Genomic DNA, 26,891 nt, shown 5'->3' with positions numbered 1-26,891 from the left:
TAAGCACTCATTACAGCGCCATTCTTATCTTACTAATAGCAGATCCCAGTGTGGTGAAGCTATAGTACATAGTGTGTGTATAATACACATATATACAGTAGATATGTATAAGCCAGGACACAGCTCTGCCCTCAGCCTGATGTCTAGCCCTGTCAGTCAAGGGGAGGGGGCGTGTCCTGAGCACAGGGGGGCGTTACAGAGCAGTGCTCAGACTATTCAGCCCGCCTCTGAGTGCTCGAATTGCTCATTTGCATATGAATAAAAATGCAGATTTCTCTGCAGCCGTTTAACATGCAGACAAAAGAAAGGTATGGTTTTAATCAGCTTGATCATCCCTACCAGCCAATATGTCTGGTTTATTAGGGTTGATCCTGGTGACAGATCCTGGTGACAGAGCCACTTTAAATAAGTGTTTATGACCTTTTAGGAATTTAGAGATAATGGTTATTAGATAATCGGCACAAAGTGAAAGTAACATTCACACAGCTAGAAAAACTGTTAACCCTTTGTGATAGAACAGCTCGATATTTTTTATAAAGACTAAATGAAAAAACATATCTCTAGCAAAAAATGAGTAAAAAGCAATCATAAAAAATGTTCCCCAAAGGTGTACATAGCCTTCAAAGGAAATGTGTTACAAATTTTTTTTTTTGGCCAGTTTCTGCCTTTTTTTCTAATCTCTTTTTATTTTCTGATTACAGATTTCTTCATTTTATTTCATGAACATTATCATGGGGGCAGACATCTTGTCTGAGCTGTTCTTTAGAGCATTTACACAGCATTGAAACAACTGCTTTATGGTAGCCCCATGGGCCATAGACACAATGGTCATGAGAGGACCTCATTGACCCCTATGGGAGTCTTCTAGGCCTGCCCTGTGACCTGTGCAGAGGACATTGCACAAGGAAAAAATAGATAAGCTCTGACAATCATCTATTGTGAATGGTGGATCCTGTCTTATCTATACACAGAGGTGATATCATTATAGGCAGGATTAGAATGACTCTGTATAGACCAAAAGGGGCGTCTATTATTGGGCTTAGTGGCCAGTCAAATATTGCACGTTTTTTTATACATTTTCCAATCTTTACAAATAACCCTTTTGTCTAGAGATATCACTCGTTTTTTAGGCCACCCCCCTACTGGAGTGGGATTGCAGCTTTTATTTCGTAGTTAAAAAATCTGGTGTACAACTAATTCCCATACCTCTCATTTTCAAAGTGGGGCAAAATCACAAAAATTGCAAATTTCTGTGCAAAAACATCCAACTTTTTTACAGCAGAAAAACAGTGCAAATCAAAGTATAAACTTCCCCTTGACCTGGTGTTTGCCTAGGTGTTGAAGAACAAATTTTATGCTTGCCCTTATGTTCTTTCTGGAGGGCAAACATTTCCTCCTGGCACCATCCATGTAGATCTAATGTGTGTATTGATAGACTGATACGGTAAGAGGTCAACAGTGAAAAGAGCCTCCTGTAGGCCCCATGATGAAATTCTTTCAGCATCTTGTGTTCTGCACTTAGGCTGAACTTGTTGGGATGGCTTGTCCGGGCAAACTGGCACCTGTTTGAAATTCTCTCCCTTGTAATGTAGACAGTGTTCCCCTTAAAAAAAAAAACTGCTTTTGAAAATACCCTGTTAGGTAATTTGAAGTCAATAGAGAGAAGTCCCTTGTTCAGAAATGTAATCCAGGTCAGAGACAATAAAAATGCAAAGAGCCTCTCTAGCTTCCAGGAGTTGGCCAGTCCATGCATTACACAAACAGTCCACTTGTTTGAATGGGCATCATGTAATTCTTCATTTCTCCTGTGGTGGCGCTGTAGAACCATTGCATACTTCTTACCAGATTGACCCACAGATTTCTGCTGATCACTGGGGTCTCAGAAAGAGGACAACCTGTGATCAGCTAATTTAACCACCACCGGTTGTTTTTTTTGGAACTGCCATAGATAGCCGAGTGTTGCACTTCATCGGTCCCATTGAAAAGAATAGAACGGTATGCACTACCGCTCGGTTCACTTGAGGTACTCTTGGTCCTCAGGATTGCTAGAGGTCTCAGTGTTCTAAATGTTCTTTAAGGGGAAGACCATTTTAAATGTAAAACTGTGCAATACAAGAGGTCTATAAGATTATCCTGGATTGCTGCTTGCTATAGAGTTTCAGTCTGAGGATACTGACTATACATATTCTTAGCATGCCTCTAACTTGCAGTATTCTGCCTTATAGGGGATCTCACATTCGGGAGGTCAGCAGAAACTCAAACAGCGATAAAAGAATCCGCATTGCTTTTCCGCTGAGTGTACAGTTTGGGCAGTGAAGGATGATGCTTCCTGAAAACTTGAAGAACACTTTATTTTGCTCGGCTGCCCAGAGCTGTTGATCGCTGGCAGTGTGAGTTAATGGTGTTGCTGACAAAGTTTAAAGCATGGCAGCATTAAAAACCTAGTGCTGCAGCGCACGTCAAATACATCGCAACTTATGCTATCAATACCCTCCGGATCTGAAGTGAGAACTGTTCACTACAATCATAGGCGGCTATAAGGTAGCAACTCCTGTAAGATCTGAAAATTCTACTGCTCACATCTTGCCCATAGGGGGCAGTGTTTTAGTAGTTAAAAACCTGCACAAAGGCAAGGCAGTGTTATAGTAGTTACATTATTGAATATTGGGGGCAGGTTTATAGTAGTTATATTCTCTTACATAGGAGACAGTGTTATAGTAGTTATATGTTTGTACATAATTAACTGTATTATAGCAGTTCTATTCTTGTGCATAGGGAGTAGTATTATAATAGTTATATTCTTTTACATAATTAACGGTATTATGGCAGTTATATTCTTGTACATAGGAAAATAAGCTAATGATGAAACGTGTGTCCGGAGAGGTGGGTGAGCCAATCTACTACTTTTGCTATGTAGAGATCCCTGCATTGTGTTACCTTTGCAACCTGCCTTTACTACTATTGTTTAATTAGACTTTCTGATTATCTGCACTTTGTAAGCTGGCTTACCCTCCTTACTTTTTATCTATATTCTATGTCACCTTATTATATATTTTTAATATGAACTTTCAATAAAGATGGTAGTTTTATCACGGTGTTTTGGGTCTAGTACCTTTTGTTTGGTGATATTGCTCAGTTTGGTACGGTATATTTATTAGGGGCTCTCTTTTTGGTTGGCAGTATTGTATACTCCTGTACCTAGGAGACAGTATTATAGTAGTTATATTTGTTCTGTCTTCATACACGTTCACACAGTGTGCAGTCTGACATTCAGCATAAACCATTCCCGTCTTTCAAATAAGAGGACTGTTCTCTGTAGTCTAACTTGTTTATTGGCAAAACAGGAGTATTGATGTGTGGTAAAACTATAAGAATACAGATAGCTTGTATACGTATAAAGCATACAAGACAGCATGTACAGCAGGAAGCATAGAACAGCATGTACCACAACATTACATTAAGGCCTCATGCACACAAAAGTATTTTTTTGCGGTCCGCAAAAAGGGGTTCCGTTGTTCCGTGATCTGTGTCCGTTTTTGTTTCCGTGTGTCTTCCTTTATTTTTGGAGGATCACCAGACATGAAGGAAAGTAAAAAAAAAATCGAAGTCAAGTTTGCCATGCAAATGATAGGAAAAAAACAGACGCAGACGACAATCTTGTGTGCCTCCGTGTTTTTTCACGGACCCATTGACTTGAATGGGTCCGCGAACCGTTGTCCGTTAAAAAAATAGGACAGGTCATATTTTTTTCACAGACTGGAAACACGGACCACGGACGTGGATGACAAACAGTGCATTAGCCAAGTTTTCCACGGACCCATTGAAAGTCAATGGGTCCGCAGAAAATCACGGAAAATGAAACAACGGACACGGGACACAACAACGGCCGTGTGCATGAGGCCTTACTCTGAGCATATGTCCCAAAATGGCTGTCTATACATAGGATTACATATGTAATATCTAACAGCTACAACATGTTCCCTGAGTAACACTACAGCTAGCTAAACATCACTGCATAATATAATATCCCTGAGACAAGGTAGATCTCACTCACCAGATATACCTGCACAAAGATGGTGGAGTTTAAGAAGGAGAGCTGCATGAAACAGCTCTGCTGATGTCCTGTAAAATGGAGACTGAGATTCTCTTTCCCAGAATGCCTTGCACAACCCACAATGCTTAGCACCTTCCAACAATACAATAATCTTTATTAACAAGAAACACAAGTGTAATACATTTTTACCACTGCTAGATGGTGCTGTTACCTAACTAATAACAGCAAACTGAAAGCAGACTTGATCTGTAATGATATTGAAATGAATCTTCCACTGCTGGGACAGAACAATATTCTTGTAAATAAGAGACAGTATTATAGCAGTTGTATTATTGAACACAGGAGACAGTATTATAGCAGTTGTATTCTTGTACATAGGAGACAGTATTATAGCAGTTATATTTTTGTACAAAGGAGACAGTATTATAGCAGATATATTCTTGTACATAGGAGACTGTATTATAGTAGTTATATTCTTGTACATAGGAGATTGTATTATAGTAGTTATAGTCTTCTACATATGAGACAGTATTATAGTAGTTATATTCTTGTACATAGGAGATTGTATTATAGTAGTTATAGTTTTCTACATATGAGACAGTATTATAGTAGTTATATTCTTGCACATAGGAGACAGTATTATAGCAGTTGTGCTATTGTACATAAGAGACAGTATTATAGCAGTTGTATTCTTGTACATAGGAGACAGTATTATAGTAGTTATATTCTTGTACATAGGAGACAGTATTATAGCAGTTATATTCTTGTACATAGGAGACAGTATTATAGTAGTTATATTCTTGCACATAGGAGACAGTATTATAGTAGTTATATTCTTGCACATAGGAGACAGTATTATACTGTAGCAGTTATATTCTTGTACATAGGAGACAGTATTATAGCAGTTATATTCTTGTACATAGGAGACAGCAATCTTCAGAATGGGCACAACCTTACTTAAAGGAGCTGTCATACATCAAACATTGGTAGTATATTGCTTGGTTATGCCACCATGCCAGACAGGTGTGGGTTCCACCAGAACAGGAACTTCAAAGTGAACAGAGGACAGCCACGCATGCACGGCCACCCTCCATTCATTTCTGTGGGAGTTCTAAAAATAACTGAGTGCTGGTTTGGCTATTCCCAGGAGTCCCATAGAGGTGAATGGAGCCGTCATGCTTTGAGGTGCACTCTCCATTTATTTCTATGGGACTTCTGAAAATAACCAAGCGCACTTGCTCTTGCTTAGCTATTTTCTGACCACCTATACAAGAGTACGTTACACATATGGGGTGCACTCTCCTTCAATTTCAGGGACCAGTGGTGAGACCCATATTTTTCTGACATTGGTGACATGTCCTAGTGATACAGCACCTTTAAGGGGGGGTTATCATCATTTACTGGATAGGCCCTTTAAAGGGGTTGTCTCACTTCAGCAAATAGCGCTTATAGTGTAGATAAAGTGACTGTAACCACGGTAGTGCGTATAAGCCGGTTATACCTATAGTGTGCAGCACGACCACCATGGCTGGATTGCAGGGTGGTCGAAACCATGGAAATCAGCCGTTTATAATGTGATGGAGAAATTAATCAAGCCAGGAAAGGAGGCAATATGGACAATCACAATACATTAGTAAGTGCCTTGTATTATCTACATCATAAATATCACTTGCTGAAGTGAGACAAACCCTTTAAGCATTTTCCCAGCACTGCAGCACTCCTGGTCAATTCACTTGACTAGCAGAGGAAGAAGTTGAAATGGACCTCCATCACTGTAATCGTGCTGTATATCCTAACAATATTTGACATTATGTGATTATATAATATATATACATATATACGATATTGGTTATACTATATCATGCCTTTCAAGTGTCCCTCTTTTGGAGGGACAGTCCCTCTTTTTGACCCTCTATCCCTGTAAAATGGCCAGGGCAGCGCTAAAGCCCGCACATCAGAGCCGGTGACGTCACCAGGAACACTCCTAGGGGGAAGCATCCCCCTAGCGGTGCGAAAATGTAAGCAAAAAAGCCCTTGCCCTTCGCGATCCAGCACAGGGCAAGGGAGAGCATGGGAGAATGAAATGCTCCAATGCTGATGTCAGGGGGGCTGGAGGGGTGAAAATAGGGATAGCAATCTCTCGTCCTCATACAGTGAAGGAGATCGCTGCATGTAAATGCAGCAGTCTCCTTCACCGAGCGAGCAGCTTCCCTCCCGACAATCGGCCCCTGTAAACCATGCCTTTACTGCCAGGTTTCTCCGCAGGTTGCAGCTGATCACTGGAGGGGTCCTAACAACAGGACACTTTGTGATCTGATTATTGTTAAAAGACCCTTCTAACAATTAGAGATTGTCCAAAGCGGAGACCCTCTTTTAGGTTTAGCTCAGGAAACTGTTTAGAGAGTGAGAAACACAAAAGAAAATAGCTTCCTGTAGAGAACTGTGAAAATGTAATGTGTTCCCTGACTTACACCTAATCTATGAAAACTATTAAATAAGTATCTGCAGATGCTAAAAAATGTTCTCTCCCCAGCAGCATCTTCAGCTATAACTTACTTCTAATATTCGATTTGAATAAATTCTGCTGTTTTCTGGCTTAAACCTCCCATATATCTTACCTAAAACGCCCTTAAACATACCGAATGGCGGTTGAAATGCGCCCTGTGATACACCAGCAGCCGTCCTATTATGGAGCATAGCCGTGCCGAGACTTTCCGTAGCGTTATTGTGCCCACATTAAGAAGTCAGAAGCAAATTTCACAGTTCAACAATCTAATAACTTTTGCATTTCTCGTCATCAAGATAAAATGAAAAATTTTCAAACTGGGAGGGATGTGCAGTGATGTATTTATACAGCGTGATTAGATACACTTCAAATCTCGTTTTCCGCAGGGTGAAATAGCTTTAAAGTTCCAAGACCTTCATCCCCTTAAATAATCTCATATTCCTTATCTGAATTGTTTCCAATTTTATGATACAGTTTGTTTTTTTTCTAATAAGGTGATTTGAACTTGACTCAACATAGTAAAAATTGCTTCGCTGTGGACGGTATGCTGGGGAGGTTAGAGCGGCGTCTTAACAATCACCCCTGAGAACGGTCAATTGGTTTATTATTCGCTTCAGTATGGGAGCACTAAATGTCCAGGACATCCTGGGTCGTTAGAAGTCGCTCTGAAACAAAAATGATATTTCTATTGTTCCCTAATCATAGATTGTGCCGCCGGCTGTTGGAATTAAAGGGCCATTGTACCCACATGGCATTTATACAGTCACACTAGGATTAAAATAGAACATATCACATTTCTGGAGACAAAATTCAGGATTATTATGCTTTGAACCTATTCAAACTAAAACCACCAGGAAAAAAGACCATACGATCACTTGAGTGCTCATAACAAACACTGTAATACATATGTATTGCAGTGTATTATGCCTGTCATCACAACACTGACAGGCACCTTAGCAATCTAATAGGTGTATTAGGATGGCAGAGCTGGGGGCCACTGTTAGGCTCCAGCTGACATAAGAGTCCATATGCACGCTGTGACCAACCTTGCTTTGTCTACTTAGATGCCATGGTCACTATATAAGAGGTTAAAGGGGTTGTCCGGGCATATATATTGATAACCTATCCTCAGCATAGGTCATCAATATCTGATCGGCGGGGGTCAGACACACGGCAGCCCCTGATGATTAGCTGTTTGATGAGGAGGCAGCGGTCAATGACAGTGCCGATTCCTGGTCTTTACACTACGCGTCATCTCCTGTGGAGCGCCGCCGTCCTGTAATTACAAGCATTCGCTCCATTCACTTGAATGGATCGAGTACTTGTATTACAGCGTAATGAACAGGAAGTGTCTTCATACAGCTGATCGGCGGGGGTGATGGGTGTCGGATCCCGATGATCTCATATTGACGACTTATCCTGAGGATTAGAAGGCAATTTGGCATAGTGAGCTTAAAGGGGTTATCCAAGTTACCCAATAATGCCCCCCTCATATGCCTGGGCCCCTCACAGAGGTTGTACTTACCTTGCTCCCTGGCACCTTCATCGCTTCTCATACCGGCACGGTCGCTGCATCTCCCCGTTTTGTGGATGCAAAATTACGGCGTCGGGGGGCAGCCAATAGCAGGCCGCGACGGGGACGAGCCTCCCTACCATCGCGGGTTAAAGGGATAACCGTTTTAACTCCAGATTCATCACTGTGACTTTTTAAAAAAAGCTACAAAAGTCACAAACTTACTCCAGTAAGTAAGTGGTGGAAAAAAGCAGAATAGCATTTTTAGACAAAAGTGTTAGGTTTAAAGAAGGTTAACAAACAACGTGCAACATTTGAAGATTTGTTGCAAAGTAAACCAACGCAGACTGCAAAATTGACTTCAACTATTACCCTCATGATAAATATCCCCTTACACAGACATGAATGGATGCAGCGGCGGACTGGGAATTTATTGTGGCCCTGGAAAAAATACTAAAAGTGGCCCCGTATTGTAGTTGGGTCCAAGTTGATAGAAAGCAGGGCCAGCAATACCATATAGTGGCACATTATACCACCCCAACAGAGCCAAATACCACAGTCCATCACAAAATACTGCCCCAGCAGCACAAAATACATCCCCAAAAACTTCCACTGGTTGGCTGTGAGGAGGGCCCAGGTGGCCCCCTGGGCATCGGCCTACCGGGAAATTTCCCTGATAGGTCTATGGCCAATCCGCCCCTGTATAGATAGATAGATAATGAGATGATAAATGGATAGATAGATCGGTGAGTAGACTGATAGATATGTAGGTAGATAGATAGATATAGATAGATAGAACATGATAGATAGGTGCGTAGGTGGGTAGATAGACAGGTAGCTATATAAATAGATATGTAGGTGGGTAAATTGATAGACAGATAGGTACCGTACTTAGGCAGAGAGATAGATAGATAGATAGATAGATATGAGGTAGGTAGATAGATAGATAGATGGATAGATATGAGGTAGGTAGATAGATAGATGGATAGATAGATATGAGGTAGATAGATGGATAGATGTGAAGTAGATAGATAGATATGAGGTAGGTAGATAGATAGATAGATGGATAGATATGAGGTAGGTAGATAGATAGATAGATATGAGGTAGATAGATAGATATGAGGTAGATAGATAGATGGATAGATAGATATGAGGTAGATAGATAGATAGATAGATAGATATGAGGTAGATAGATAGATATGAGGTAGGTAGATAGATAGATAGATGGATAGATATGAGGTAGGTAGATAGATAGATAGATAGATATGAGGTAGATAGATAGATATGAGGTAGATAGATAGATGGATAGATAGATATGAGGTAGATAGATAGATATGAGGTAGATAGATAGATATGAGGTAGATAGATAGATGGATAGATAGATATGAGGTAGATAGATAGATAGATAGATAGATATGAGGTAGATAGATAGATATGAGGTAGGTAGATAGATAGATAGATAGATGGATAGATATGAGGTAGGTAGATAGATAGATAGATAGATATGAGGTAGATAGATAGATATGAGGTAGGTAGATAGATAGATAGATGGATAGATATGAGGTAGGTAGATAGATAGATAGATAGATATGAGGTAGATAGATAGATATGAGGTAGATAGATAGATAGATAGATAGATATGAGGTAGATAGATAGATATGAGGTAGATAGATAGATATGAGGTAGATAGATAGATGGATAGATAGATATGAGGTAGATAGATAGATAGATAGATAGATAGATATGAGGTAGATAGATAGATATGAGGTAGGTAGATAGATAGATAGATAGATAGATGGATAGATATGAGGTAGGTAGATAGATAGATAGATAGATAGATAGATAGATAGATGGATAGATATGAGGTAGGTAGATAGATAGATAGATATGAGGTAGATAGATAGATATGAGGTAGATAGATAGATGGATAGATAGATATGAGGTAGATAGATAGATAGATAGATATGAGGTAGATAGATAGATATGAGGTAGGTAGATAGATAGATAGATGGATAGATATGAGGTAGGTAGATAGATAGATAGATAGATAGATAGATAGATAGATAGATATGAGGGAGGTAGATAGATATGAGGTAGATAGATAGATATGAGGGAGGTAGATAGATATGAGGTAGATAGATATGAGGTAGATAGATAGATGGATAGATAGATAGATAGATGGATAGATATGAGGTAGGTAGATAGATAGATAGATAGATAGATAGATAGATGGATAGATATGAGGTAGGTAGATAGATAGATGGATAGATATGAGGTAGGTAGATAGATGGATAGATAGATAGATAGATGGATAGATATGAGGTAGGTAGATAGATAGATGGATAGATATGAGGTAGGTAGATAGATAGATGGATAGATAGATATGAGGTAGATAGATGGATAGATGTGAAGTAGATAGATAGATATGAGGTAGGTAGATAGATAGATGGATAGATATGAGGTAGGTAGATAGATAGATATGAGGTAGATAGATAGATATGAGGTAGATAGATAGATGGATAGATAGATATGAGGTAGATAGATAGATAGATATGAGGTAGATAGATAGATAGATAGATAGATATGAGGTAGATAGATAGATATGAGGTAGGTAGATAGATAGATAGATGGATAGATATGAGGTAGGTAGATAGATAGATAGATGGATAGATAGATAGATAGATGGATAGATATGAGGTAGATAGATAGATGGATAGATATGAGGTAGATAGGTAGATAGATGGGTAGATAGATTTATCTGTTTATTATCTATCCCATATTTATCTTGTTCACATCTAGTTTATAGCTACCTATAGAGATTGAGGTCCTCCTCCTCCGTCAGCTGTTGTCTGACCAGGCTCCTTACCAGGTGCTATATCTGGTATAAGCCCCCCTCCCTCCCCCGGCTTATATGGCCTTTATGACCTCACCCACAGTCATCCAGCTTTCCTAGAATCCAGAATAACCCTCAAGATGTTTAGCAAAGAGCCTGAAAAGGGGAGGGTGCACAATGAGACATTTAGGTTACAGCTGAAATATCCAAAATGTCTACATTTGAAGCTTGGAGCAATAAACCAACGCCAATTAAAATAAACGAGTTGCTGTAATCTATCTCCTGGCTTCAAATATGTTGGCACTGCATAAATTAATAAACGGCATGCAAATATTTACATGTATTGATATTGCGCGTCAGCACAACACTCCTTAGGTACTGTATACACTGTGCATTCAGACCGATATAGCTGCTCCAGACATCTGTCACCCGGATTCCACACTGACCCGTCTAAATAGCTGGTGACCCTTGAACAGGTCACCACTGCTCATTACTCTTCCTATATGGAAGACCAGTGACTTATGGGCACATCTCACTGCCTCGTTAGAACCTTGGAGCCTAATGACCTGTGAGCGTTCCAGACCAGTTGACCCTATGAATCTGTTAGGGTCAGAGTGTTATTCCTGGACAGCCGGTTCATTCTAAGGATAACCCTATGTTTAGTGAATTCATTGCTTACTTTGTGGACCACATTTTTCCCAGCCAGCCCCTGTTGTGGTGGCCCATTGAGCTAAGGAATAGGATTTATTTCCAGGTTTTGTGGTAGTATTTTAAAGGGACTGTCCAGTCTTGTAGAAATAAGCTTTAAAGGGTATGTCTACTTTTTTCGTATGATACATTGATCACAAGATGTCCTGCTGCTAGGACCCCCAGTGATCAGCTGTAATCTGTATCTGTGGGATAATCCAAAAGTAAATGGTCTATTCCCCTGCAGTGCTCCTACTACAGGGGAAATGAAGTATTACATGTGCCCAATAAAATCAATAGGCTTTGCATGTAATGCCCACCAGAGAGAGACACTCTGTAGTCATTTTCCACTCTAGCTAACAGATGATAGTTCTGACAGAGGACCCCCGCCCCCCAGATTTATCATGTATCTATCTGTGCTCCTTCGTTGAGCATGGCCTCCGAACTACAGCAGCATTCTGCAACCAGGACAACCGGACCGGACTGTGGGCAGGAGCCAGTCTGGTTTGGTGCTGGCATTCCCTGCATGCTGATGTTACTTAGGGTCACATGGCATGCTGGGCTAGTTATCATTCGGTATTTAGACAGGCAAACTGCTTGCCACAGTTGCCTGTGATTTCTTATACCAGAATGTCACATAATCGGCAGGTGAAAGATGAAGTCAGCGACAAGTACCAGGTCAAAAACCAGGAGTCCACACAGATCTTATCTGTGTGGACTCCTGATCTTTGACCTGGTACTTGTGTCTGACTTCATCTTTCACCTGCCGATTATGTGACATTCTGGTACTGACCTGGTCTGGTTTTCTGGTTCTGTCAATTATCTCTAGTTTGGACTCTGGCTGGTTACTGTATTGGTCCTTGGTTTGAGTTTTGTCCTGATAATTATCATCTGGTTTTGGATTGTGGCCTGTCTAACTTTTCTGTTTTCCTAGACCCTGCCCCATATACTTAGAAGAGTAGGGAATGTCGTCCAGTTGGATGCCATTGTTTAGTGCAGATCGTCCAAGTAGGTAGGGGCAGTGGTGTGGTTGGAAGCTAGGGGTGCACTGTTCCCTACTGGACGGGACAAGAATGCCCTAATAGTGTTTTTGAAAATACGTTTTCCAAACAAGACAGCCCCTACTTTGCGACATTTTGAAGCCAGAATTCTGGACTATAGGGTGTGATAAATTACCTCCAACGTGTTGAAGAAGAGTAAGGCTTCGTTCACATCCCTGTTCAACCTTTCCGTTCTCCTTCTCCGTTTAGGAGCAGGAGAACGGAAAGGACAGATTTGGCACATAACTGAGTCGAATGGAACTTAAGGACCCCATAGACTATAATAGGGTCCGTTAGGTTTCAGCTCAGAAGATGATTTTGGAGCGGAGAAAAAAGTTATGCATGCAGGACTTTTGTCTTCACAGACAAAAATCTTCTTCTGAGCGAAAATCTAATGGACCCCATTATAGTCTATGGGGTCGTTAGGTTCCATTAGGCTCAGTTATGTGCTGAATCTGTCCTTTCCGTTATCCTGCTCAAACGGAGCGTAAAATAAGGAAGAGCAAAGAACTGGAACTATGCATTTATATGAAACCTGGGTGAATACTCTATAGTGGATACAAAATGGCTGCTGTAAGTTAGCCACTATAACACAAAGTAGAGTTCAGTAGCATCATGTGCTAATATATGGACACTTTAGGTGCTTTTCTCTCCATAAAACTCATACATTTGAGGGATTATCTGCTTTAAAAAAAATGAAACCTTTTCCTACATAATGTTAGGGAATAACTTTTATTATTATTATCATTTATTATTAAAGCGCCTCTCATTCCCTGGCACTGTAGATATGATAAGGGGTATACATACATAATGCAAAACAATTGCAGTAAGCTTGAACAAGACGACTTAGGCTACTTTCACTCTTCCAGTATTAAGATCCAGTAGAGGATCTCAATACCTGGAGAAAAACGCTTCCGTTTTTTCATTGTCAATAGGGACATAACTGAACTGAACAGAACAGAGTGCACCAGAATACATTCCGTTCCATATGGTTGCGTTCTCATACCGGAGAACAAACCGCAGCATGCTGCAGTTTTCTTTCAGTCATCGGATGCGGAGCAGAACGAATCCGGCATGACACACAATGCAAGTCAATGGTTTCTCGGACACAATAGAAAACGGATCCGTCCTCCATTGATTTTCAATGGTGTTCATGCCGGATCCATCATTGCTATTTTAAAGATACAACCGCATCGGTTCATAACGGATGCAGACGGTTGTATTATCAACAGAAGCGTGAGAGTAGCCTTACTAACTGGTATGGAAGGAGAGAGGACCCTGCCCACGAGGGCTTTCGATCTACAAGGGATGGGAGATATAGATACATATCAGGGGTTCCGGGGGTTAGCCACAGTAGAGAGCCAGTGGAAATGAGACCCCTCAGCATAACTACATATGACTCGCTCGCTCATGGGACACAGTACATATGCAACTTGCTCAGTCAGCGCTGAAGCCATCAGCCTATTATCAAGGGACCAGTGTATCTGCATTCATGAGATGTAAGATTCTCTATAGACTGAAAAGTAATGGCAATCTGGGAATAGCACGGCACACAATGCTAGTGTCAGATATATCAATTAGGAATCAATCCATTGACTGGGGAGGAGAATTTGCACCACACTAATAACCTTGGTCGATGGTCCTATACTCTTCTGTATCCGCTGCTGTGTTCCTGGTATAGATCAGGGAAATCTTCTGTAATCCAGCTGTTAGTGAATAAATATCGTGGATCGTGCAGGATAATGGTCAACAGCAGCGGGAGTTATCCTGCCATATGTGACGGCCTAGCCCCAGCTCAGGCAGTACATGCCAGGAAACCCAGTGCATAAAATATCATTAAAATGTAACATCTAGAAAAAGGAATGTCCGCAATTAACATAATGGTAAATATAGTATATGCATATAGTAAACAGGTTTTCCAATTTAAATAATAAAATTATAATTAGGAATCAGCGAATCGACTTCAGATAAAACATCCGAAGTCGATTTGCATAATACTTTGTTTGAATACTGTATGGAGCAGGAGCGTTCCGTACAGTATTAGAATGTATTGGCTCCTTTGAGCCGAAGTTATTACTTCATGAGACTTCGCATAATAACTTCATAAATCAATTTCTACTGTAAAAAAACAATTGCCCGAACTCAGGTTTGGTTCAAAGTGGTACCTTGGAACCGAACCCGAGTTCGGGAAATGTTTTTTTACAGTAGAAATTGATTTATGAAGTTATTATGCGAAGTCTCGCAAGACTTCATGAAATAACTTCGGCTCAAAGGAGCCAATACATTCTAATACTGTACGTACAGTATTCAAAGTATTATGCGAATCGACTTAGGATGTTTCATCCGAAGTTGATTCGCTCATCCCTGATAATAATCACTTAAAGGGAACCGGTCACCTCCAAAACACATTTTAAACCATCATCAATACCTTATAGTAGCCCCCAGTGTGTTCCCAATCATGTTTTTCATTCCTCCACTGGTTGTTGTATACTTTATAAAAGCGCTGTTTTAATCTGTGTTTTCGCTATCCTCAGAGTCAGCCTCCTTGCTTCAAGTCAAGCTAAGCCCGCCCCTTACCCGTCCTCCCTTCACTGTGATTGACATCCTGCTGTGAGGCTGGAATCGTGCATGCGCAGTGCGCTCCTTTTCACTGCGCGATCCCGTCTCCCGCACTCAGCCGGCCACTTTCCTCTCTCTGCACCGGGTTTTTTCATCTTGCGCGTGCACCCGAGTGCATGCGCAGAGAGAGGAAAGCGTCCGGCTGAGTGCGGCAGTGACAAGAGCGCACTGCGCATGTGCGAAACTTGCACAATCCCAGCCTCACAGCAGGATGTCAATGACAGTGAAGGGAGGACGGGTAAAGTATACAACAACCAGTGGAGGAATGAAAAACATGATTAGGAACACACTGGGGGCTACTGTAAGGTGACCATCTTCTTTGAGAAAACCAAAGACCACTTTGCAATGCAATTTTAGGTGCTCTAAAAAAGATTCCACTGTATGTAGGTAAGAATGCGGTAGAGAGCAGGTCAGTGAACGGGCAAATAAACAAATACAGCACACCTTCACAGTAACTAGCAAGCTAAGGAACCTGTTGCTCAGGCAATCTCCCACAGGGGAAGGTACCTTAAGTACCACGGCGTTGCCAGACATTGGCTGGGGAAGATGAGGGTGCATACACACTGGCCCTTTAACAGCAGGAGAGAGTGTGTGTGTGCACGTCCTATGGGCAAAGGAATAGAGGCCATGCCAGCAAGCAGGCTGGGAAGCTGGGCAAGGTAAGCAGGGCAGCGATGGCTTGCATTTATGCCTAGACTGGATGCAAATATATCCCCTCCTCAGCTGAGAGCAGGACCAGCTATGTACCCTTCTTCTACCTCTTTATGAAAACAAGAGTAGCCTAATTCACTGACAGCATCCAAATATCTTGTAAATGGTAAGGAACTGAAACATGAAGAGTATTAGAAAGGTAAAGAACTTGACATTTATAAGTTATTGCACTTTATAAACCTAAAACTGGAAAACCCCTTTAAGAGGGAACAACCACTGTAGGGTGGCATGCAAAATCTGAGCTGCCTTCAAACGCGAAGATGGAAATGAACCGCAGTGCTCACATGGAGGCTGGAGAGGTGCCACAAGTTCTTGTGAGGAACTTGGTCAAGAAGTATGTCCAGGAAGTGTGGCATCTTTCCAACGACTTCCGCCTGCTGCACAGAGGAAGAACAGTAGGAGAGAAGTTACAAAGAGTCATCTATCTCTGTCAGACAATTGTAAGAATAAACCATCTATCATGTGGATCTTTTTGAGGGCATCTAAAATGTCTTCACATTTTCTGCTGAAAATTAACTTTATTTATAAAAGATGAAATGTGGCAAATGTTAAAGGTGGAACATTATTAATCACGGATGTTCCTTCTTCCTCCCTCATGTGTAAAGGTCGTTGTCTGAACATTCAGATCCATGGATATTTTTGGCACTACATGCAAATGGAAGATCACTGGTCTTGTAAGGTGTCTGTCATTTCCTTTAGTGAATTTCCATATGGGACTGTATACTAGCATAGTAAGAGGCTGACCAAATATGTCTGTGGGAGAGGAGGTGGTTAAGCGCCCATGTCGTGACAGAGCATACTTCATTAAAGTGGGTGGGGGGTATCACTTCTGTCTCATGGGGAAGGGATCACTTGACCCCATTTTTGGAAGGTGAGTCAACCTTTAGTCGCATCCAGCCATGGAAAAATAGCCCACGTGTGCAGTTTTCTCCATCCACCTGAGAGAGCTGCACCATTCCACCAGGAAGTGGCAGCTAGGGGGGACAGGGAACATGGGGACCCCCATTCTCTTCATATGGACCCCCACTTATCTGACATTTAGGGCAAATCCTGTGGATATAAGTGTCTAAGAAAGAAATGTCTGAATTCTTACAGAACCAGCTCCTGCCCATGGGTTGTGTCTGGTATTACAGCTCAGCCCCAGTGAAGTGAATGGGGTTGTGCCATACCAGACATAACCTGTGGTCAGGGGTGGCACTGCTTTTGGAAGAAGGCAGCCATGTTTTTTCTAATCCTGACAGTCCCATCCTGACAGTTCCTCTTTATCTGTCATTAGTTACCGAATTAAGAGGGGAAGTAATAGGGAGTGAAGAGGTTGAGATTTCACAGAAGCCCCTATGCCTGGTGCCTCAATGGCCCCGGACACATAATAGCACAGCAGTAGTATAAATGGGCAGTGCAGAAGTGCCATGGACATGTGATGACTCTAGACATTGCTAATCACTGAAGAAAATTTTAATTGACGTAGATTTCATGGTTAGGTATTAGGCCTAGGTAGTCGTTTTTATTATATGATATTATATGCAGTGAAACGTCTCCAAAAGGGCACCTCCTTGAGAAGATCAACCCCTTATCCAGACCAGTTCTCCTACTATATTATGCTTATTGACCATCTTCTTTGAGAAGACCTTACCCCTAGAAGACCACATTTCAAGGCCATTTTGAATGGTCCCCAAAAGATTCCACTGTCTGTAAGAATGCATTAGACAACAACAGTCAGTGATGCAGAGGCCTAACAAAAAATAAATAAATAATTATGCCACAGGGGTTGTGTCACAAAACATATTCTACATTTTTCAAACCAGCACCTGGATCTGAATACTTTTGTAATTGCATATAATTTAAAATGTTGTATAGCCAGTGAGTTATTCAATAAAATGTATCTGTATAGCGCCACCTGCTGTTTGTTCCTTTCCTTATTTTTTGTCCATCTCACTGAGCTGGTCGAATGTGCTCAGTTTAAATTTTCAACTGCCACCAGCCATATGTTCTGTTAGAAGCTCTGCCAGTTACAGGAAGAGAGCTGCAGCAGAAAGGACATGCCCCTGAGCTGCCAGGCTTAAAGTGTAACTGTCATATTTTTGTTATTTGCTAGTTTTTTAGAGCTAGGCATGTATACCTGAATTAGGGTCCATTCACACATCCGCAGTGTATTGCACATCCGCAATACACCGGGCCGGCACCCCTATAGAAATGCCTATTCTTCTCCGCTATAGCGGAGAAGAATAGGACATGTTCAATTTTTTTAGGGAGCCGTGAACTGGAAGTACGGAGCTGCAGACCGGAAATCTTTTCCGTCCCCATTGAGAATGAATGGGTCTGCACCCATTCCGCAGAATTGCGGAACCGATGCGGACCCATTCTACAGACGTGTGACTGGACCCTTAGGCCCCTTTCACACGAGCGAGTTTTCTGCGCGGGTGCAATGCGTGAGTTGAACGCATTGCACCCGCACTGAATCAGGACCCATTTTCATTTCTATGGGGCTGTTCACATGAGCGGTGATTTTCACGCATCACTTGTGCGTTGCGTGAAAATCGCAGCAAGCTCTATTTTGTGCGTTTTTCATGTAACGCAGGCCCCATAGAAGTGAATGGGGCTGCGTGAAAATCGCAAGCATCCGCAAACAAGTGCGGATGCGGTGCGATTTTCATGCACAGTTGCTAGGAGACGATCGGGATGGAGACCCGATCATTATTATTTTCCCTTATAACATGGTTATAAGGGAAAATAATAGCATTCTGAATACAGAATGCATAGTACAATAGCGCTGGAGGGGTTAATTTTTTTTTAACTCACCTTAATCCACTTGCTCGCGCAGCCCGGCTTCTCTTCTTTGCTGTGTACAGGAAAAGGACCTGTAATGATGTCACTCCGGTCATGACATGGTCCATCACGTGATCTTTTACCATGGTGACGGATCATGTGACGGACCATGTGATGGCCGAAGTGACATCACCACAGGTCCTTTTCCTGTACTAAAAATTTAACCCCTCCAGCGCTATTGTACTATGCATTCTGTATTCAGAATGCTATTATTTTCCCTTATAACCATGTTATAAGGGAAAATAATACAATCTACAGAACACCGATCCCAAGCCCGAACTTCTGTGAAGAAGTTCGGGTTTGGGTACCAAACATGCCGATTTTTCTCACGCGCGTGCAAAACGCATTACAATGTTTTGCACTCACGCGGAAAAATTGTGCATGTTCCCGCAACGCACCCGCACCTTTTCCCGCAGCGCCCGTGTGAAAGGGGCCTTAGGCTGTCAATGATTGTCAAAAGATCTGTAATTACCTTATAATAACAGCTTTCATTACTGTCCCCTGTCCCTTTCCACTGCTCCCATGCTATGGCTTGTCTGTCTCCAGCTAAGACAGGAAGACAGAGGGGCGGTCCTTCACACTGCATGGCTGCATTAGGCTTCAGACTGAGGAGGTGTGTCTCTCAGTAATCCAATCTGATTGGCTGGCAGGCAGCTGCTGGCCATAGCAAGTGTGTATGGGAAGTGAGGGAAAGCAGTTTTGGCCTCAAAGAACTGGCAGAGGAGCCATCTTGAGAAGCTCCTCATATCGTAAATGTTTAAACAGCCGTAACTAAGGAAAAAATTTAAGGAAAACAGTGGTATGTGAAGAAACTAAATATTGCATTATGAAAACATGACCGTTACCCTTTAAGATAATCTAGCAGAGCAACTGAAGCAATGAATGGGGAGATCTCTGGACCCAAGGGAGGTACAGGGCTGGTTCTACCCTTGTTAGAAAGAGATTGCCATGTACTATATGATGTCTGATCTTTTTACATCAATATTGGCATAAACCCTTTAAAGAGGACTTGTCACCACTCCTGACATGTCTGTTTTAATAGCTTTATGCATTCCCCATGAAATAACAATTCTGGAGCATCTATTCTTATGTCTCTATGTTGTGCTGTTCCTTTATTTCTACTAGAAGTTATAAATAATTGCTATTAGCCTTCAGCAAGGGTACAGAGGGGTGGCAACCAGTTGGGGGGGGGGGGGGGTACCTGCACAGTCTGAAAATGGCAGCACTGATTGGATAGAGAGTCTGTGCAGGTACCCCCCCCCCCCCCCCCCCCAAACTGGTTAGCACCCCTCTGTACCCTCACTGCAGACTGCTAGCAATTCATTCATAACTTCTAGTAGAAATAATGCAGGAATAGCACAACATAGAGACATAAGAATAGATGCTCCAGAACTGTTATTACATGGGAAATGCATGGAGCTATTAAAACAGACATGTCAGGAGCGGTGAAAGGTCGTCCCATTACAAACCTCTTTTATTTTTCATAAGGCCTCATGCACACAGCAGTGTCTGTATTTTGTTCCGCAAACAACAGATCCACAATATATGGATGACTTTCTTGTGCCTTCCACATTTTTCCCACCCTCATCAATAAAAAGGGATATTCTCATCCGCAATACAAACGAGAATAGGACATGTTCTATAATTTGTGGATTGGCCACTCTGATCCACAAAAAATATGGATGTGTGCATGGCCCCATGCAGATGAATGGGTCAGTGTGCCGACCGCAAAGAATACAGAAAGCACACGGATGAAAAATACAGTCCTGTCCATAAAGCCTTATCCATAGTGGCCCCAAATCCCTGTTCCAATCCCCAACCCCTCTCCATTTTTTTGCCGCGTATGGATGTGCCATAAAGCCTGTTTCAGATGATTTTGTGTGTGGTCCTGGAAAAACTGTTCCTGTGATGGTATTTCCCAGACCAACTGCGACTTGGCTGACCTGAACTCACTGCATCATAGTGATGTCCTGTACATTAGACCTATGGTCAGGCTGGAACTCCTAGTATCATAGATCACTATGATGCAGTAAATTCGGGTCTGCCAAGCGCCAGGCATCTCCCTTTTTGTAGCGTTCACAAAACGCATGTGTCAGAGCGCATCTTTATTTTAATGGTGTTTTTTGCATCAATGCGTTTTACCCATACAGACCACGGAGGCAGTGACATTATAGGGGTATATACAGTACTTTCCTGGAAAAAGACATGCAAAAAATGCCAGGTGCTAAAACACACTACATGGGCAAAATTTTAAAAAGGCTAAAAGCAACATTTGTGTAACTTGAGAAAAAAACTAAAACCTGCACACTCTTATACAGGTTACTAAGGATTGTATCTGCCCCATCCTATATAGCCAGCATAGAGTGTATGGTGTAACTGGGGGAAGGAGAGACGTGAGGTGGTGCTGGTGGTGGGATCTTCTGCATTCCACCAGTCTTTCAAAAGGTTACCCCCAGCAACTGGACAAAAAACCATGAATGCAGAATGCGGCCTCCCTGAATAGGACATGGTATCTAGATAAGCTCTATTCTTACAGACCAAGCAGAGCTGAATGTGTCATTTGACTCATTGGGGCGGCATTGTCCAGGCATCATGATGGAGGACAGAACTCCAGTTGCAGGAAAGTTGTACACCACTTTCTCCAGTTGGAACTGATACTGGTTTTGGCCAAAAAAAAAAAAATTTAATAAAAAACACACCACATTAAGAATTGCATAATACATTGTGGCCTTCTGTGTGGGACCCATACCTTACTCTAATAGTCTGGGTTCAGCTGTCGCAACATGGCCGCGTCTTTGCATCAGTATTTTAACTGCAATTCCGGGACCTCCTGTAGTTCACATTCAATATAATTGCAGGAGGTCCGAGTGTTATGGCCATATAGGTGCCCATACACCTCCAAAAATGTTCTTTTTCCCCCTCCCTCATACACATGCATGCTCAGTATGGCCAAGAATGCATGTGTTCTTCCTTAAAATCAAACAGATCAGGTGTTGGAAATCAACATGCCCCATCATTGTTTGCCCTGACATCAGAGGCACACCCACATAAGGGGTATTTTGCCATCCATACGGATGCCATCTGCGTGTATTCATTGACTTCAATGGGTCCATGGTCCACATTCGTACCCAAGAACAGGACATGTTCTTTTGTTTGCAGAAGCACACTGACGTCTTCCATATACTTCCTGCATCCATGTGTCTGTTCCGCAGCAGATAAAACATGTCCTATTCTTGGGTTACAAATGTGGACCATGGACCCATTGAAGTCAACGAATCCGCAGAAAATGCAGACTTCACGCGGACAGTATCCATATATTTGCGGATCCGCATTTTGTGGACTGCAAAATACATACGGTCATGTGAATGTAGCCTAAGATTGTCAGCTGGCCTGCCAAAATCAGCGGTTTTTGCCTACTTTAGGGTACTTTCACATTAGCGGCAAGGAACTCCGGCAGGCTGTTCATGCGAGTGAACAGCCTGTCGGATCCGTGCCGCCGTTAGCGCACGCGTGCCCCCGGACTACCGCTCTGGCCCCATTGACTATAATGTCGTTGTTTTTATTCCGGCTGCCAAGGCATGGCATGTTTGCCGTGCTGCCGCCAGAACTCCGGCCCGCCCCCATTATATTCAATGTGGCCGGAGCGGTAGTCCGGGGGGGCGCGTGCACTAGCGGCAGCACGGATCTGACAGGCTGTTCACCCGCCAGAACAGCCTGCCGAAGTTCCTTGCCGCTATTGTGAAACTAGCCTTACTCTTATGTGTATGGGCACCATTATATGGATGCTATAGCCATCTGAATCTGGCCTTAATTCCAACCCCTATAATGACCCCCCAATGCCCGGGCCCCTCATATAGATCATACTTACCGCGCTCCGCGGCATCTGCCTCGCTCCTGATCCCCGCATCTGTCAGCAGATTTGTACCTATGACTGGCTGACCTGCTGCATGAGCACTTGGCAGCAGAAGACATCTGTGTTGGTCCCATGTTCATATGTGCCCACATTGCTAAGAAAAATGAAGTTTTATTATATGGAAATGAGCCTCTAGGAGCAACGGGGGCGTTGCCATTACACCTAGAGGCTCTGCTCTCTCTGCATCCGCTGTGCCTTCTGCACTTTGATTGGCAGGTCCAGGTGTTGATCACATTTTTACTGCCTGGTCCTGTCAATCAAAGTGTAGACGGTCCGGTATATGCAGAGAGAGCAGAGCCTCTAGGTGTAATGGTAACGCCCCCATTGCTCCTAGAGGCTCATGTGCATATAATATTACATCATTTTTCTCAGCAACAAGGACACATGAACATGGGACCAACACAGATGCCTTCAGCTGCCAAGTGCACATGGAACCGGTCAGCCGGTGTCATAGGTGCAAATCTGATGACAGATGCCCACCTGACCAACACAGCTCTGCTACATTTGTGTATAACTATTAGGCTACATGCACACGAACGTTTGCTTCCATGTCCGTTCCGATTTTTTTGCGGATAGGATACAGGATACATTCATTTCAATGGGTCGGCAAAAAATGCGGACAGCACACCGTGTGCTGTCCGCATCTGTATGTCTGTTCTGTAGCCCCGCCCAAAAAATATAACCTGTCTTATTCTTGTCCATTTTAGGCATTGTTACAATAGAGCCGCAAAAAAAAAACAAACGGATGGCATCCATTTTTTTTTCGGATCCACAATTTGCGGACCACAAAACACATACGGTCATGTGCATGTAGCCATAGGATATAAACCAGTAGAAGTCATTATTATTAGCACGTACGCACATTCTTGCCGCAGCCTCTAATTTCTGCTTGACGTCTTTCCATCTTATAACATCCAGTGTTCGCACATGCAGAAAATTGTTGTGTAGATAGAAACATGCGGGAAATCTATCCGAATGTCAGCAGGAGACGTCTCCAGACGTGTTACAGATGGATGTGACCAACATGGGTGTGAGCATGAAATTATCATCTACGTATGTAAGATGTGAGATGACGACTCGAGTAAAAATTGTGCCGGGGAAAGAGATTTATCAAACTGGTGTAAAGTAGAACTGGCTTAGTTGCCCATAGCAACCAATCAGATTCCACCTTTCATTTTTGACAGCTCCTTTGAAAAATGAAAGGTGGAATCTGATTGGTTGCTATGGGCAACTGAGCCAGTTCTACTTTACACCAGTTTTGATAAATCTCCTGGCACCGTCCCTCTTTCCCACACATAATCCGACTCGCCAGAATCACTGGCAGAAGAGGGGCATTATGTAACATGGCACCCTGACCAGGTTCTGTCTTAGGCTGGTTTCACACGGGCGTTGCGGATTGGGGCCGGATGCGTTCAGGGTGCGTTCAGTTAAACTCGCACTATTTTGCAAGCAAGTTCAGTCAGTTTTGTCTGCGATTGCGTTTAGTTGTTCAGTTTTTTCCGCGCGGGTGCAATGCGCTTTGATGCGTTTTTCACGCGCGTGATAAAAAACTGAATGTTTACAAACATCCTCTCTTAGCAACCATCAGTGAAAAACGCATCGCACCCGCACTTGCTTGCGGATGCAATGCGTTATTCACGCAGCCCCATTCACTTCTATGGGGCCAGGGCTGCGTGAAAAATGCAGAATATAGAACATGCTGCGATTTTCACGCAACGCAGAACTGATGCGTGAAAAACAATGCTCATGTACACAGCCCCATTGAAATGAATGGGTCAGGATTCAGTGCGGGTGCAATGCATTCACGTCACGCATTGCACCCGCGCGGAAATCACGCTCGTGTGAAAGGGACCTTACCCTCCGCCAACTGCTGGAGAATTGTACCTGGCAATATACTGGGATATGGCTCAGACTGTGGCCATCAGTTGAATCATCCAACTTTGTGGGGTTTTAAAGGGGTTGTCCCACAACCCCTTTAAACCAGCACCTGGATCTGTAATTTGTAATTGCAAGTAATTGCAAGTAATTAAAAAATTACTACAGCCACTGAGTTATTCAATACAATGTATCTGTATAGCGCCACCTGCCGTCTGATCTCTTCCTTATTTCTCTGTCCACCTCAGTAACATTGCTGAGGTGGTCACACATGCTCACATCCATCCTTCAACTGCTAACAACCATATCTACTGTTAGAAGTTGTGACAGTTACAAGAAGAAAGCAGAAATGATACACCCCCTGTGGTATGACAGCCAAAGAGCAGCAGCAGAAAGGAATCCCCGAGCTGTGAGAGGGAGAGAGTTATAGCAGAAAGAACACACCCTTGAGCTATGACAGGAAGAGAGCTGCAGCAGAAAGGCCACACTCCCCGAGCTGTGACAGGGAGGGAGCTGTAGCAGAAAGAACAAGTCCCTGAGCTAGGACAGGAAGAGAACTGTTGCAGAAAGGTCACACCCCCTGAGCCGTGATAGGGAGAGAACTTCTGCAAAAAAACATTTTCACCTCCTCAGCGGTGACAGGGAGAGAACTGCAGCAGAAAGGACATGCCCCAGAGAAAGGACATGACCCCTGAGCCGCCAGCTTGAAATAAATATAGCAGAGCATACTGGAGAAATGAATGAGGAAAGCTCAGCATGTGAGGTAGAGGCAGAACTGTAATTACAATTAGGCCCCCTTGATCTCTGAATCTGCTACACTACAAGAACTGAAGAACCTGTGATGACATCACATAATGATGTCATGTGATTAGTGCAGGAAGGGGCAAAGCTCATAAGTGGAGAGAAGTCCAGGTGAAGGACCTGTGATGACATCATGTGATTAGTGCAGGAAGGGGCAAAGCTCATAAGTGGAGAGAAGTCCTGGTGAAGGACCTGTGATGACATCATGTGATATGAGGGGGAGAATTTCTGATCTCAATTTGGTGTGGCTCAGAGCTGGGATTGCTTTAAATTTAGTTGCATGGACTGCTGAAAGACGCGCCTTATTTATCAGGAGCTCTACGCCTCTTAATAAGTTAGGTGCACCTAACTGCAGGGGGCTTCTTAGGAACTCTGGAAACACCAGCCTTAGGGCTCATGCACCAACAAGAATAGGACATGTTCTATTTTTTTTTGCGGGATGCAGATGCGGACAGTACACAGTGCCTCATTGAAACAAATGGGTCCGCATCCGATCAGCAAAAAATTGTGGATCGGATGCAGACCAAAACTATGGCCATGTGTCTTAGTATAATCTGACCCATGGTGTTTTTGTTAATTTTTTGCATCATGGCTTCCAGTGAAGTGTGTGGGTGCATGGGGGACTTGGGAGGGACAGATGACGACCTATGGAGCTTTTAGTCATCAGCTATCAAATTTGTATGGACATCAATAGGCGGGTTGGCACCAAATTGCCCAGCGCAGCATGTATCATGAGAGACTATCATGCACCATATTATGTCTGATTTTCATGTTTTACTGTTACACTGTGATTACACTGTTTTACTCAGATTTTTTCCATACATACCACTTGCAGCTTGAAACAGAATTCGGGTCAAATCTAATTGGCAGAAGCAATGGGTGTCCAGCTGCATAGGAACGCTTGCTGCACCATAATGTTGTACGCACAGGGGACAGTAGTGGGTGGCACTGCCACATAAAAAGGCAGCAATGGCACTAAACCAAAAACTGCAGCTTGCCCTAGAAATATGGTTTGCTAAAATTTAGTCCAGGATGATGTCACATCTGAGAAAAATCCAGGGTTGCATCCCAAAACTCCTGGACCCCAATCTAAAAATCTGTCCGACCCCATATTCTTTGTGCAGCTGTTGTTGGCTATTAGGCTATCGGGAGTGACTGTCACACACTTGGAAAATGCCCTGTGTTAATATAGACTTGGGCTCATTCAGACGAACATGGCCAAAGTGCTCCCATTATCAGCGCCAGCCAGTGCTTCAATTATCAGCGCCAACCAGAGTGCTCCTATTATCAGCGCTACCCAGAGTGTGCCCATTATCCACGCCAGCCAGAGTGCTCCCATTATCAGCGCCACCCAGAGTGCGCCCGTTATCAGCGCCACCCAGAGTGCGCCCATTATCAGCACCAACCAGAGTACTCCCATTATCAGCGCCACCCAGAGTGTGCCCGTTATCAGCTCCAGAGTACTCCCATTATCAGCGTCAGCCAGAGTGCTCCCATTATTGCCAGCGAGAAT

This window comes from Bufo gargarizans, chromosome 2 (assembly GCF_014858855.1).
Source record: "Bufo gargarizans isolate SCDJY-AF-19 chromosome 2, ASM1485885v1, whole genome shotgun sequence".
NCBI classification, from domain to species: domain Eukaryota; kingdom Metazoa; phylum Chordata; class Amphibia; order Anura; family Bufonidae; genus Bufo; species Bufo gargarizans.
The sequence above is the reverse complement of the archived record's forward strand: the minus strand, read 5'-3'. Positions refer to the sequence as shown.